The 13,797-nt window shown below is 47.9% G+C and overlaps 2 non-coding genes across 2 annotated transcripts; both read left to right on the top strand.

Moving 5' to 3' along the window:
* Positions 1-2,315: 2,315 nt before the first annotated feature.
* Positions 2,316-2,388, top strand: TRNAK-CUU (transfer RNA lysine (anticodon CUU)). Its single transcript has one exon. It is a non-coding gene; the product is annotated as a tRNA-Lys (tRNA).
* A 552-nt stretch (positions 2,389-2,940) lies between these two features.
* On the top strand, positions 2,941-3,013 carry TRNAA-AGC (transfer RNA alanine (anticodon AGC)). Its single transcript has one exon. It is a non-coding gene; the product is annotated as a tRNA-Ala (tRNA).
* Positions 3,014-13,797: the final 10,784 nt, after the last annotated feature.

The following is a 13,797-nucleotide window of genomic DNA, read 5'->3' as shown; positions in this document are numbered from 1 at the left end:
TCAAATGGTAGAGCGCTCGCTTAGCATGCAAGAGGTAGTGGGATCGATGCCCGCATTCTCCATTATAAAATTTGCATACATTTTATTTTTAACTTGTCATTGCCCATGGTCATTGCAGAGTAAGAACAGAAAAATCACAGATGGCTTTCAAATATGGTCTCATTATAACAACTAAAGTAGTTTAATCAAAAGGGTTCAGGTATTCTTTAGCATGTGAGAGGAATTTGAATTCTTATGCAATCTCAAAATGAAGTTCTCACAACTTCCATTTTCATTTTCTCTTATTTTTTTTGACACTCTGTCCTCTGAAGGATGTATAAATCAGGCTTCCTTGCAAAACAAGAGTAGACGAATATCCAGGATTTGATTTTCTTCACAAAAAGGGATTGGTCTGCATACTGTCTTAAGGAGGGAGCCCGGCTAGCTCAGTCGGTAGAGCATGAGACTCTTAATCTCAGGGTCGTGGGTTCGAGCCTCACGTTGGGCGAAAATGAGTAATTTTTGCCTGAATATTGCATTGACTCTCATAATATGGAGATTAATCTTGCATTAGACTTGCAATAACACCCAAAAATTGTCCAGGAATGGATTTCCTTCATAAAAAATGATTAGTCTGCATACCATCTTGAAGTGGGAACCCAGCTAGCTCAGTCGGTAGAGCATGAGACTCTTAATCTCAGGGTCGTGGGTTCGAGCCCCACGTTGGGCGAAAATGAGTAATTTTTGCTGGATTATTGCATTGACTCTCATAATCTGGTGAATATTCTTGCATTAGACATGCAATAACTATCAGAAATTGTATCTCCCTTGGTTTCTCATTGGTGGGAAATTTAATTTCAAGATTAGCTAGGGTATGAGTCTAGATGAACACACCGCAATATCACTCATATTCGAGTAGTAAACAGGCCAACCTGAACTGTAAAACATCCCATAAGTGGACGTAAGGCATAAATTAGGAGTGAACTGAACACTGTTATGGGCAATTGGACTTCAAATAAAGTGTGGAACGCAGTAAGGTTACTTTTTTCATGTTATGCAGATTAAACACAAAGAGGAATTCGCTCAAATAGTAAAGCGCTCGCTTAGCATGCGAGAGGTAGCGGGATCGATGCCCGCATTCTCCATTATAAAATTTGCATACATTTTATTGTTAACTTGTCATTGCCAAGGTCATTGCAGAGTAAGAACAGAAAAATCACAGATGGCTTTCAAATATGGTCTCATTATAACAACTAAAGTGGTTTAATCAAAAGGGTTCAGGTATTCTTTAGCATGTGAGAGGAATTTGAATTGTTATGCAATCTCAAAATGAAGTTCTCACAACTTCCATTTTCATTTTCTCTTATTTTTTTGACACTCTGTCCTCTGAAGGATGTATAAATCTGGCTTTCCATGCAAAACAAGAGTAGAGGAATATCCAGGATTTGATTTTCTTCACAAAAAGGGATTGGTCTGCATACTTTCTTAAGGAGGGATCCCGGCTAGCTCAGTCGGTAGAGCATGAGACTCTTAATCTCAGGGTCATGGGTTCGAGCCCCACGTTGGGCGAAAATGAGTAATTTTTGCTGGATTATTGCATTGACTCTCATAATCTGGTGAATATTCTTGCATTAGACATGCAATAACTATCAGAAATGGTATCTCCCTTGGTTTCTCATTGGTGGGAAATTTAACTTCAAGATTAGCTGGGGTATGAGTCTAGATGAACACACCGCAATATCACTCATATTCGAGTAGTAAACAGGCCAACCTGAACTGTAAAACATCCCATAAGTGGAGGTAAGGCATAAGTTAGGAGTGAACTTAACACTGTTATGGGCAATTGGACTTCAAATAAAGTGCGGATGTCAGTAAGGTTACTTTTTTCATGTTATGCAGATTAAACACACAGGGGAGTTAGCTCAAATGGTAGAGCGCTCTCTTAGCATGCAAGAGGTAGCGGGATCGATGCCCGCATTCTCCATTATAAAATTCGCATACATTTTATTTTTAACTTGTCATTGCCAAGGTCATTGCAGAGTAAGAACAGAAAAATCACAGATGGCTTTCAAATATGGTCTTATTATAACAACTAAAGTGGTTTAATCAAAAGGGTTCAGGTATTCTTTAGCATGTGAGAGGAATTTGAATTGTTATGCAATCTCAAAATGAAGTTCTCACAACTTCCGTTTTCATTTTCTCTTATTTTTTTTGACACCCTGTCCTCTGAAGGATGTATAAATCTGGCTTTCCTTGCAAAACAAGAGTAGAGGAATATCCAGGATTTGATTTTTTTCACAAAAAGGGATTGGTCTGCATACTGTCTTAAGGAGGGAGCCCGGCTAGCTCAGTCGGTAGAGCATGAGACTCTTAATCTCAGGGTCGTGGGTTCGAGCCCCACGTTGGGCAAAAATGAGTAATTTTTGCCTGAATATTGCATTGACTCTCATAATATGGAGATTAATCTTGCATTAGACCTGCAATAACTCCCAAAAATTGTCCAGGACTGGATTTCCTTCATAAAAAATGATTAGTCTGCATACCATCTTGAAGTGGGAGCCCGGCTAGCTCAGTCGGTAGAGCATGAGACTTTTAATCTCAGGGTCGTGGGTTCGAGCTCCACGTTGGGCGAAAATTAGTAATTTTTGCTGGACTCTCATAATCTGGTGATTATTCTTGCATTATACATGCAATAACTATCAAAAATGGTATCTCCCTTGGTTTCTCATTGGTGGGAAATTTAACTTCAAGATTAGGTAGGGTATGAGTCTAGATGAACACACCACAATATCACTCATATTCGAGTAGTAAACAGGCCAACCTGAACTGTAAAACATCCCATAAGTTGAGGTAAGGCATAAGTTAGGAGTGAACTGAACACTGTTATGGGCAATTGGACTGCAAATAAAGTGTGGAAGGCAGTGAGGTTACTTTTTTCCTGTTATGCAGATTAAACACACAGGGGAATTAGCTCAAATGGTAGAGCGCTCGCTTAGCATGCGAGAGGTAGCGGGATCGATGCCCGCATTCTCCATTATAAAATTAGCATACATTTTATTTTTAACTTGTCATTGCCCATGGTCATTGCAGAGTAAGAACAGAAAAATCACAGATGGCTTTCAAATATGGTCTCATTATAACAACTATAGTGGTTTAATCAAAAGGGTTCAGGTATTCTTTAGCATGTGAGAGGAATTTGAATTCTTATGCAATCTCAAAATGAAGTTCTCACAACTTCCATTTTCATTTTCTCTTATTTTTTTTTACACTCTGTCCTCTGAAGGATGTATAAATCTGGCTTTCCTTGCAAAACAAGAGTAGAGGAATATCCAGGATTTGATTTTCTTCACAAAAAGGGATTGGTCTGCATACTGTCTTAAGAAGGGAGCCCGGCTAGCTCAGTCGGTAGAGCATGAGACTCTTAATCTCAGGGTCGTGGGTTCGAGCCCCACGTTGGGAGAAAATGAGTAATTTTTGCTGGATTATTGCATTGACTCTCATAATCTGGTGAATATTCTTGCATTAGACATGCATTAACTATCAGAAATGGTATCTCCCTTTGTGAGAAGTTGGCCTGGTATATAATGCTCACTAGTTCTAGTGATCACTTTGTACCATGCCAAGCAACCCTTATGATGATGGTTGTAATTCAACCTTGTAGACCAGTTATCCTAGTGGTAACGTGGACAAAGCAGTCTTAGGCTAAACTCTGAAAGGCATGTGAAGCCAGCTGTTATACCATACACAACCCCCTTGAATACCAAATGAAAGGGACACCACACAGATATATATTGAAAATATATATTGATTTATTAACTATTAAAATCCCCTGGACTCTTTATGAGCACAGAAGCACAAGCGTAAAATCACAAGACAGTTTAAAATACACAAAAGTTGCACAATATGGATGAGCCCTAGGGGCCACCTAAACCATATACTAAATAAGTGGTATAAGAGATACCAGGAGGAAAGTGAAGAGGCCTAGGGCCTTGGGAATCGCTGGAGCTATTCGAGACTGGAGTTAACTAAGTCGGGAAAGGCCCACGGGACTCGGGTGCAGTGTCCAAAGTGCACGCACTTCTCAATACAAAGTCTATGGTGCGTAAAAAGCACAAAGTTAGAAAGTTAGGAACCTTCCGAGTGACCTACGGAGCTGAAACTTAAAACACAGGCCCTTGGGATGTGTACCAGTGCAGGAGCACCGGCGGAGCTGAGTTACCTCACCCACAGGAAGCGGGTGCACAGGGTCGAAGATGTGTCGGGTTTCGTCACGCTGGTCGATGGTGCTTGGAGCAGGAGATGCTGCAGGCGGCTCGATGAGAAGAGTTCCGGTGGATCCAAGGGTGGATCTGAAGATGTGAAGACCTGAAAGCAGAGGGGACAGTGTTCAAAGTCACTAGCCAGTGACTGCCGTGGAACCAGAGTGGAACCAGGTGATGTCGGGTGCAAACAGGCGTTGTCGGGTAGCTTCTTTCTGCAGCCACGTGGATACCCGGGGTCGAGGACGTCCAGGAGTCGGTCACGAGCTGTCCCACGTAGGCCTCTCGCTGTTGGCGGTGTCGGCGACCTGATCGGAGCAAACAGGCCTTGGCAAATGCAAGCCACGCAGGAGTTGAAAGATGCTGTTCACTCGGACCAGCAAGGTCAGAGCGGGTGCTCCTTTTCACAGGAGCTTGGGTAGGTCTGGAGCAACCAGACCTGCTGTTTAAATCTTCGGGTTCGTCGCCAAGATGGCCGCTGGCCGCGTGGCTAGTGGCCGGGATGGCGCGTCGAGTGGCACAGTGCAAAAGGGCCCCACGCAGATCGTGGAGATGCTGGGGGGCTGATCTTCGGTGCAAGGGCTGCTCGGTGGTGGGGGTTCTCAGTCCCCAAAGCACAACGTCGAGGATGCCTCAGAAGCTGCGCAGTCAGCTTTACGAGTGTCTTCCAAGAGGTCCGGTCCCACGTCACTCGGTGCCTCCACGGGTCCCTTCTTTGCAGGGACTGTGGATCGGGCTCTGAGAGGTCTGGGAATCTGGTTCTTGTCGGGCTCTGGGCTCGGGCTCCGGCGGGAGGCGGCGGCAAAGCAGACGTCGAGTTGCTGGTTGGTACCTGTGTTCACAGGGTGGTCACTCCTTGGCCACAAGGGAGATTCTTCTTCAGTCTTCTGTGCAGCAGAATGTCGAAGTCCAGTCTTCTTCTTAGTTTAAGTTGATTTCGGGATGATCTGCTGTGCAATGGCACTGCTCCCCCTCTTATTCCAATCTAGGGGGTGGATCACCTACTAGGTCCCTCCTCTGGGAGGAACCAGGAAGGGGGGCGGTTACACCCCCTTTCCTTTGTCCAGCTCCGCGCCAGGACTGGGGCTGGAAGGCCCCAGAACCGGTTTGGGCTGGCCTATGCACGGGGACACCTTGTGTGCCCCGGGCATGTCTGATTCTTTTCAGCCCTGTCCTACCTAATACACAAAATCCTGTCTGGGGTGGTGCTCGCACCTCCCAAGGCAGGAAACCCTTTGTCCAGGCCACCATCTGCCGAGTTTCGGTCAGCAGCAGGAGGCCAGACTTGTGTCTGTGGTGGCAGCGTCCATTTTGTGGAGCTGAGGCTCTGTTTAACTTTAACCGGGGTTAAGGCTACACACATGTCGTGTCCCTCTAGAAGGGTGGAATGCTATCCCCGTCGCCAGAACTGGCGAGGGGATAGTATTCCAATTCGTATGACACCTTACTCGACATGTTTTGATAAAGCCAAACCAAAGATAGCATTTAACCGCGAGGATTATAATGCACTTAAGAGTATATGGTATGGCAATATCCCGGAACAGCTTAGGGAGTGGTTCCCGACAGCTGCAGACAGGCTCAGCTCATGCTAGAGCACCATCTCACATATTTCCAAGCACTCTGCCTCCAGGATTGATGAGGCCTTCCATAGGAGTGGCTGATAGGAACATATGTGTCCAGTTTAGGGTTAGGCACAGGCATACTGTACCTAAGTAAGAGGTGGTTACACCGACTTACCCCAGCTGAGTGTTCAGCCAGTTGTGTCAAAGATGGAGGCCAGGCCAGGGGTGGCACAATACGTGCTGCAGCCCCTGGTAGGCCTTGGATACACCTATGCCCTGGGCACCTAGGGTGCACTATTACAGGGGCTCATAAGGTGAACCAGTTCCAATTCGTAATGCACCTAGAGTGCATTGGCATCAATTTAGAGAGAGAACAGCAGGCTGTGGGTCTGATTAGCAGGCCCACAGCCACATTAAGTCAGAAACCAGTGAAGCAAAAAGCAAAAATTTGGGGTGACCATAGGATAGCAGACCCTACTCTCCTACATAACCCCCCCCCAAACGCAGGGACATTAGACTAACCTTGACCAGTTGTGTCTTCATGTTCTAAGTGGAAGTACCTGGAGAGACCATCTGCGTTGCCATGGTCAGTCCCTGGGCGGTGCTCCACTGTAAAGTCCATCCCCTGTAGGGAAATGGACCACCTGAGTAGTTTGGGGTTTTCACCCTTCATCTGATTAAGCCATAGGAGGGGCTTATGGTCGGTCTGAATCTTGAAGTGAGTGCCAAATAAGTATGGTCTCAACTTCTTCAGGGCCCACACCACAGCAAAGGCCTCCCTCTCTATAGCTGACCAACGTTTCTCTCTGGGGGTCAGCCTTCTGCTAATGAAAGCAATGGGCTGGTCCTGGCCATCTACATTAAGCTGTGAAAGCACTGCTCCCACTCCCAACTCAGAAGCATCTGTTTGGACAATGAACTCTCTTGAGTAGTCAGGACTCTTCAGGATAGGTGCAGAGCACATGGCCTTCTTCAGGTCATCAAATGCCTTTTGACAGATTTCTGTCCACTGAACCTTTTTGGGCATCTTCTTGGATGTCAGATCATTAAGAGGAGTCACAATGGACCCATAGTTCTTAACAAACTTCCTGTAGTACCCAGTCAGGCCCAAGAAAGCTCTGACCTGAGTCTGGGTAGTTGGAGGGGACCAGTCCTTGATGGTCTGGATCTTACTCTCCAGTGGTTGAACTTGGCCTCCACCTACAAGGTGGCCCAGGTATACAACCTTGCTCTGCCCTATCTGGCACTTTGTTGCCTTGATAGTGAGGCCTGCCTTCTGCAGAGCCTCAAGCACTTCCTTCAGGTGGATCAGGTGATCCTCCCAGGTGGAGCTAAAGACAGCAATATCGTCCAGATAAGCTGCACAAAAGTCATCCAACCCAGTGAGGACTTGGTTCACCAACCTTTGGAAGGTGGCAGGTGCATTTTTCAAACCAAAGGGCATCACCACAAACTGATAATGCCCACTAGGGGTAGAAAATGCTGTCTTGGCTTTAGACTCCTCAGCTAACCTGATTTGCCAGTAGCCAGCTGTCAAGTCAAATGTGCTCAAATATTTGGCAGAAGCCAACTTGTCAATGAGCTCATCTGCCCTTGGAATAGGGTGTGCATCTGTCCTGGTGACAGCATTGAGTCCTCTGTAATCCACACAGAACCTCATCTCTCTCTTGCCATCTTTGGTGTGAGGTTTGGGGACCAGAACCACTGGGCTAGCCCAGGGGCTCTCTGAAGGCTCAATGACACCTAATTCCAGCATCTTTTGCACCTCAGTCTTTATACAGTCCCTGACGTGGTCAGGTTGCCTGTAAATTTTGCTCTTTACAGGAAGACTGTCACCAGTGTCCACCACATGTGTACACCAGTTAGTCTGACTGGGTGTCAATGAGAACATATGCCTGTATGCCTGTAGAACTTGTCTGCAGTCATGTTGCTGATGTTCAGTGAGGCTGCCACCTAAGGCCACACCATCAACTGAGCCATCCTCAGGGTTCTGAGTGAGCAGGTCTGGGAGAGGGTCACTCTCTTCCTCCTGTCCCTCATCTGTAGCCATGAGCAAGCCCATGTCTGCCCTGCTGACATATGCCTTCAATCTGTTCACATGGAGCACCCTGTGGGGGCTCCTGGGAGTTCCTAGGTCCACCAAGTAGGTAACCTCTCCCTTCTTTTCCAGAATTGTATGGGGTCCAGACCATTTGTCTTGGAGTGCTGCTGGGGCCACTGGCTCCAACACCCATACCTTCTGTCCAGGCTGAAATTCAACAAGGACAGCCTTTTGGTCATGCCAAGCTTTTTGTAATTCTTGGCTAGCCTCAAGGTTTTTGGATGCCTTTTCCATGTACTCTGCCATCCTGGAGCGGAGACCAAGTACATAGTCCACTATGTCCTGTTTAGGCTTTTTGAGAGGTAACTCCCATCCTTCCTTCACAAGACACAGGGGTCCTCTTACAGGGTGCCCAAACAACAATTCAAAGGGGCTGAAGCCAACCCCCTTTTGAGGGACCTCTCTGTAAGCGAACAAAAGGCAGGGCAGAAGGATGTCCCATCTTCGCCTGAGCTTTTCAGGTAATCCTTTAATCATGCCCTTTAGGGTCTTGTTAAATCTCTCAACAAGCCCATTGCATTGTGGGTGATAAGGAGTGGTGAACTTGTAGTTTACACCACATTCCTTCCACATAGCTGTCAAATATCCAGACATGAAGTTGGTACCTCTATCTGATATTACCTCCTTAGGAAACCCCACTCTGGAGAAAACTCCAAGTAAGGCCCTGGCCACAACAGGAGCTGTTGTGGTCCTAAGGGGAATTGCCTCTGGGTACCTGGTGGCATGATCCACTACCACCAGTATGAATCTGTGCCCAGATGCTGTAGGGGGATCCATTGGACCAACAATATCAATCCCCACTCTCTCAAAGGGAACCCCCACCACAGGTAGTGGTATCAGGGGGGCCTTTGTTGTTCCACCTGCTTTACCACTGGCTTGGCAGGTTTCACAGGAGCGACAAAACTCCTTGGTGTCTTCAGACATGTGAGGCCAGTGAAAGTGAGGGACAAGCCTGTCCCAAGTCTTGTTCTGGCCTAGGTGTCCTGCTAAAGGAATATCATGGGCCAAGGTGAGTAGGAAGCCCCTAAATTGCAGAGGTATAACCAACCTCCTGGTAGCACCAGGCTTGGGGTCTCTAGCCTCTGAATAAAGGAGTCCATCGTCCCAATATACTTTATGGGCACCTTGAGCATTCCCAGCAGCCTCAGCAGCAGCCTGCTGTCTGAGGGGTTCAAGAGAAGGACAGGTTAACTGAGCCTGCCCCAAGTCTGCCCTAGAAGGTCCCCCTGTCCCCAGAAACTCAACCTGATCAGGTTCAAGTTCTTCAGGGACAGTTCCTTCAGGGGTCTCTAGATCAGTTTCCTGTGAAGCCTGATCCTCACTTGTAGGCAGTTGGGAAGGCACAGCCTTAACCCTCCTGTTCTTCTTCTTGGGAGGTACTTGGTCCATTGTTCCAGGATCCAAGACCTGAGGTTCAGAGAGGCACTTTTTGGCCTGTGACCTGGTCACAGCAAGGACATGTGATGATATCCCTAACATCTCTGCATGAGTCCTGTACTCAACTTCTGACCATAGAGAGTTCTCCAGGTCATTGCCCAACAAACATTCTACTGGGAGATCAGCACTAACCACAACTTTCTTTAGGCCAGTTACCCCTCCCCAGGAAAAGTTAACAAGTGCCACACTATGTGTAGTAGTGACATTGCTGGCATTGGTCACCAGGTAATCATCGCCTGGCATGTATTGTCCAGGGTCCACAAAGTTAGGTGTCACCATAGTGACACTGGCACATGTGTCCCTGTAAGCTTGAGCCACTTTGTTGTTAATCAAAGGTGTCTGTCTGTATTTGCCCAGGTTACTGGGACTTATGTCAGGGGTCAAATCTATGTCCCCTTCACAAACCAGAACAGCCTGTGTAAGGGTTCTGACTAGGTCAGAATCTCCTTCAGTTCCCAAAGTGATTCCCACTAAACCCTTGGCTTGAGGACCAACACTGCTAACTGTACTAGTGGGTGCAGGTGCCTTAGGGGCTGCAGTGTTGGGGGCTCCACCCTTTTTACACTCACTTGTCCAGTGAGAGGTGTTCTTACAAGTTTTACACCAGGGTTTCTTCTGACCTTCTTTCTTCTTCTTCTTGGAAGTTTGGGACCCACCCTCTGTCTCAGTTTGGGGCCCTGTTGAAGACTTCTGGTCTTTAGCTTTCTGCTCCCCACCCTTCTGGTCTGTTTTCTTCTGGTCACCACCCTGGTTCTGGTTCTGGTTCTTTTGCTTAACTCTGGTTCTTACCCATTTATCTGCCCTCTTTCCCAATTCTTGGGGAGAGGTCAAATCTGAGTCAACCAAATGTTGATGCAACTGCTGGTTCTGACAATTATTTAAAATTTGTTCTCTCATCAGCAAATTGTACAATCCTTCATAGTCTGTAACCTTGCTTCCCAGCAACCATCCCTCCAGAGCCTTAGTGGCACACTCAACAAATTCAGACCAGTCCTGAGTCTGTGTCTTCTGGGTATCTCTGAACATTAACCTGTACTGTTCAGTGGTTAAGCCTAACCCATCAATCAGAGCACTCTTCAGGACCAGGTAGTTTCTAGAATCCCCATCACTAACTGTGAGGAGTCTGTCTCGGCCTCTACCTTCAAAGGAGAGCCACAAGATTGCTGCCCACTGCTCCTGAGGGATCTGCTGTACTCTGCAGGCTCTCTCCATTGCAGTAATCCATTTATGGATGTCATCCCCAGCTTTGTAGGGGGGCACAATCTTACTCAGGTTTCTATTATCAAAAGACCTGTCTTTATCCTTGTGGATATTGCTGCCACCAGTGGGTTCTATTACCCCACTCTCTCTAGGCTGTCTTGCTCTAGCAAGTTTCTCCTTAGCCAGGGCAACCTCTAACTCTTGCCTCTGGATCCTAAGCTCAGCCTCTCTCATCTTGGCCTCATGTTCCCTTCTCTGAGGGCTAGTCATCTCCTTTCTGGAGTGACCATGAGAGCCTCTAGAGACATGGGAGGTGTTGGATTCACCTGAGTGATGCCTTCTCCTCCTATGGCCCTGGTTAAGTCCACCTGGGGGTCTGAATGGGTTGTTACCTGATTCATTCCCAAGTTGACTTAAGTTAGCCTGGTTCAGTCTACTGACCAGCACCTGACTATCTCTGTCATCATCTGACTCACTGCTTTCCACCTCCTCCTCCTCTTCTTCTTCTTCCTCTTCATCTACCTGAGGAGCTCCAGTGGTGGAGGCTTCCTCATCTACTAGGATGATAGGGGTAGGGGTGTCTACAGTGTCATCCTCTGAAGGATGGCCTCCTTCAGCATTCCCTGTGGGGTTTGCTTTAGAGGTCTTTAGAGCCTCAGACTGATCCAAGAGCTCTCTTAGGTGGTCTGTAGTAGGGGTAGGCCCTGTCTTCAGACCCCTTAAGACACAAAGCTGTCTTAATTCCTTAAAAGGAAAAATAGCAAACTGGGATGGTGCCCTTGGAGGGTCACTCTCAACAGGAGTAAGTCCACTGGACCCCTCTGTTCCAGACATTGCTCTAGTGTGGGTGGATGTGTTGCAATCTACCTACACTGGTGTTTACCTACTAAACCTATCTAGTAGTTGTAGCTAGGGTGTGCTACTCCCTTTGCTCTACAACAACTAAGTTCAGTAGAACTTAAGTATACTAGTCTTGTTTTATATGTACCTAGCAGGTACCTGTATGATCTTTCAAATGATAATCTCAAAGATTGTAATGGTAAAACAACAGCAAGCTCAGATCCCAATCCGCTGCTCACCAATGTGAGAAGTTGGCCTGGTATATAATGCTCACTAGTTCTAGTGATCACTTTGTACCATGCCAAGCAACCCTTATGATGATGGTTGTAATTCAACCTTGTAGACCAGTTATCCTAGTGGTAACGTGGACAAAGCAGTCTTAGGCTAAACTCTGAAAGGCATGTGAAGCCAGCTGTTATACCATACACAACCCCCTTGAATACCAAATGAAAGGGACACCACACAGATATATATTGAAAATATATATTGATTTATTAACTATTAAAATCCCCTGGACTCTTTATGAGCACAGAAGCACAAGCGTAAAATCACAAGACAGTTTAAAATACACAAAAGTTGCACAATATGGATGAGCCCTAGGGGCCACCTAAACCATATACTAAATAAGTGGTATAAGAGATACCAGGAGGAAAGTGAAGAGGCCTAGGGCCTTGGGAATCGCTGGAGCTATTCGAGACTGGAGTTAACTAAGTCGGGAAAGGCCCACGGGACTCGGGTGCAGTGTCCAAAGTGCACGCACTTCTCAATACAAAGTCTATGGTGCGTAAAAAGCACAAAGTTAGAAAGTTAGGAACCTTCCGAGTGACCTACGGAGCTGAAACTTAAAACACAGGCCCTTGGGATGTGTACCAGTGCAGGAGCACCGGCGGAGCTGAGTTACCTCACCCACAGGAAGCGGGTGCACAGGGTCGAAGATGTGTCGGGTTTCGTCACGCTGGTCGATGGTGCTTGGAGCAGGAGATGCTGCAGGCGGCTCGATGAGAAGAGTTCCGGTGGATCCAAGGGTGGATCTGAAGATGTGAAGACCTGAAAGCAGAGGGGACAGTGTTCAAAGTCACTAGCCAGTGACTGCCGTGGAACCAGAGTGGAACCAGGTGATGTCGGGTGCAAACAGGCGTTGTCGGGTAGCTTCTTTCTGCAGCCACGTGGATACCCGGGGTCAAGGACGTCCAGGAGTCGGTCACGAGCTGTCCCACGTAGGCCTCTCGCTGTTGGCGGTGTCGGCGACCTGATCGGAGCAAACAGGCCTTGGCAAATGCAAGCCACGCAGGAGTTGAAAGATGCTGTTCACTCGGACCAGCAAGGTCAGAGCGGGTGCTCCTTTTCACAGGAGCTTGGGTAGGTCTGGAGCAACCAGACCTGCTGTTTAAATCTTCGGGTTCGTCGCCAAGATGGCCGCTGGCCGCGTGGCTAGTGGCCGGGATGGCGCGTCGAGTGGCACAGTGCAAAAGGGCCCCACGCAGATCGTGGAGATGCTGGGGGGCTGATCTTCGGTGCAAGGGCTGCTCGGTGGTGGGGGTTCTCAGTCCCCAAAGCACAACGTCGAGGATGCCTCAGAAGCTGCGCAGTCAGCTTTACGAGTGTCTTCCAAGAGGTCCGGTCCCACGTCACTCGGTGCCTCCACGGGTCCCTTCTTTGCAGGGACTGTGGATCGGGCTCTGAGAGGTCTGGGAATCTGGTTCTTGTCGGGCTCTGGGCTCGGGCTCCGGCGGGAGGCGGCGGCAAAGCAGACGTCGAGTTGCTGGTTGGTACCTGTGTTCACAGGGTGGTCACTCCTTGGCCACAAGGGAGATTCTTCTTCAGTCTTCTGTGCAGCAGAATGTCGAAGTCCAGTCTTCTTCTTAGTTTAAGTTGATTTCGGGATGATCTGCTGTGCAATGGCACTGCTCCCCCTCTTATTCCAATCTAGGGGGTGGATCACCTACTAGGTCCCTCCTCTGGGAGGAACCAGGAAGGGGGGCGGTTACACCCCCTTTCCTTTGTCCAGCTCCGCGCCAGGACTGGGGCTGGAAGGCCCCAGAACCGGTTTGGGCTGGCCTATGCACGGGGACACCTTGTGTGCCCCGGGCATGTCTGATTCTTTTCAGCCCTGTCCTACCTAATACACAAAATCCTGTCTGGGGTGGTGCTCGCACCTCCCAAGGCAGGAAACCCTTTGTCCAGGCCACCATCTGCCGAGTTTCGGTCAGCAGCAGGAGGCCAGACTTGTGTCTGTGGTGGCAGCGTCCATTTTGTGGAGCTGAGGCTCTGTTTAACTTTAACCGGGGTTAAGGCTACACACATGTCGTGTCCCTCTAGAAGGGTGGAATGCTATCCCCGTCGCCAGAACTGGCGAGGGGATAGTATTCCAATTCGTATGACACCTTACTCGACATGTTTTGATAAAGCCAAACCAAAG

Source organism: Lissotriton vulgaris, chromosome 1_1 (genome assembly GCF_964263255.1).
Source record: "Lissotriton vulgaris chromosome 1_1, aLisVul1.2, whole genome shotgun sequence".
NCBI lineage: Eukaryota > Metazoa > Chordata > Amphibia > Caudata > Salamandridae > Lissotriton > Lissotriton vulgaris.
Note: the sequence above shows the minus strand (reverse complement) of the source record. Positions and strands in the feature narration are given on the sequence as shown.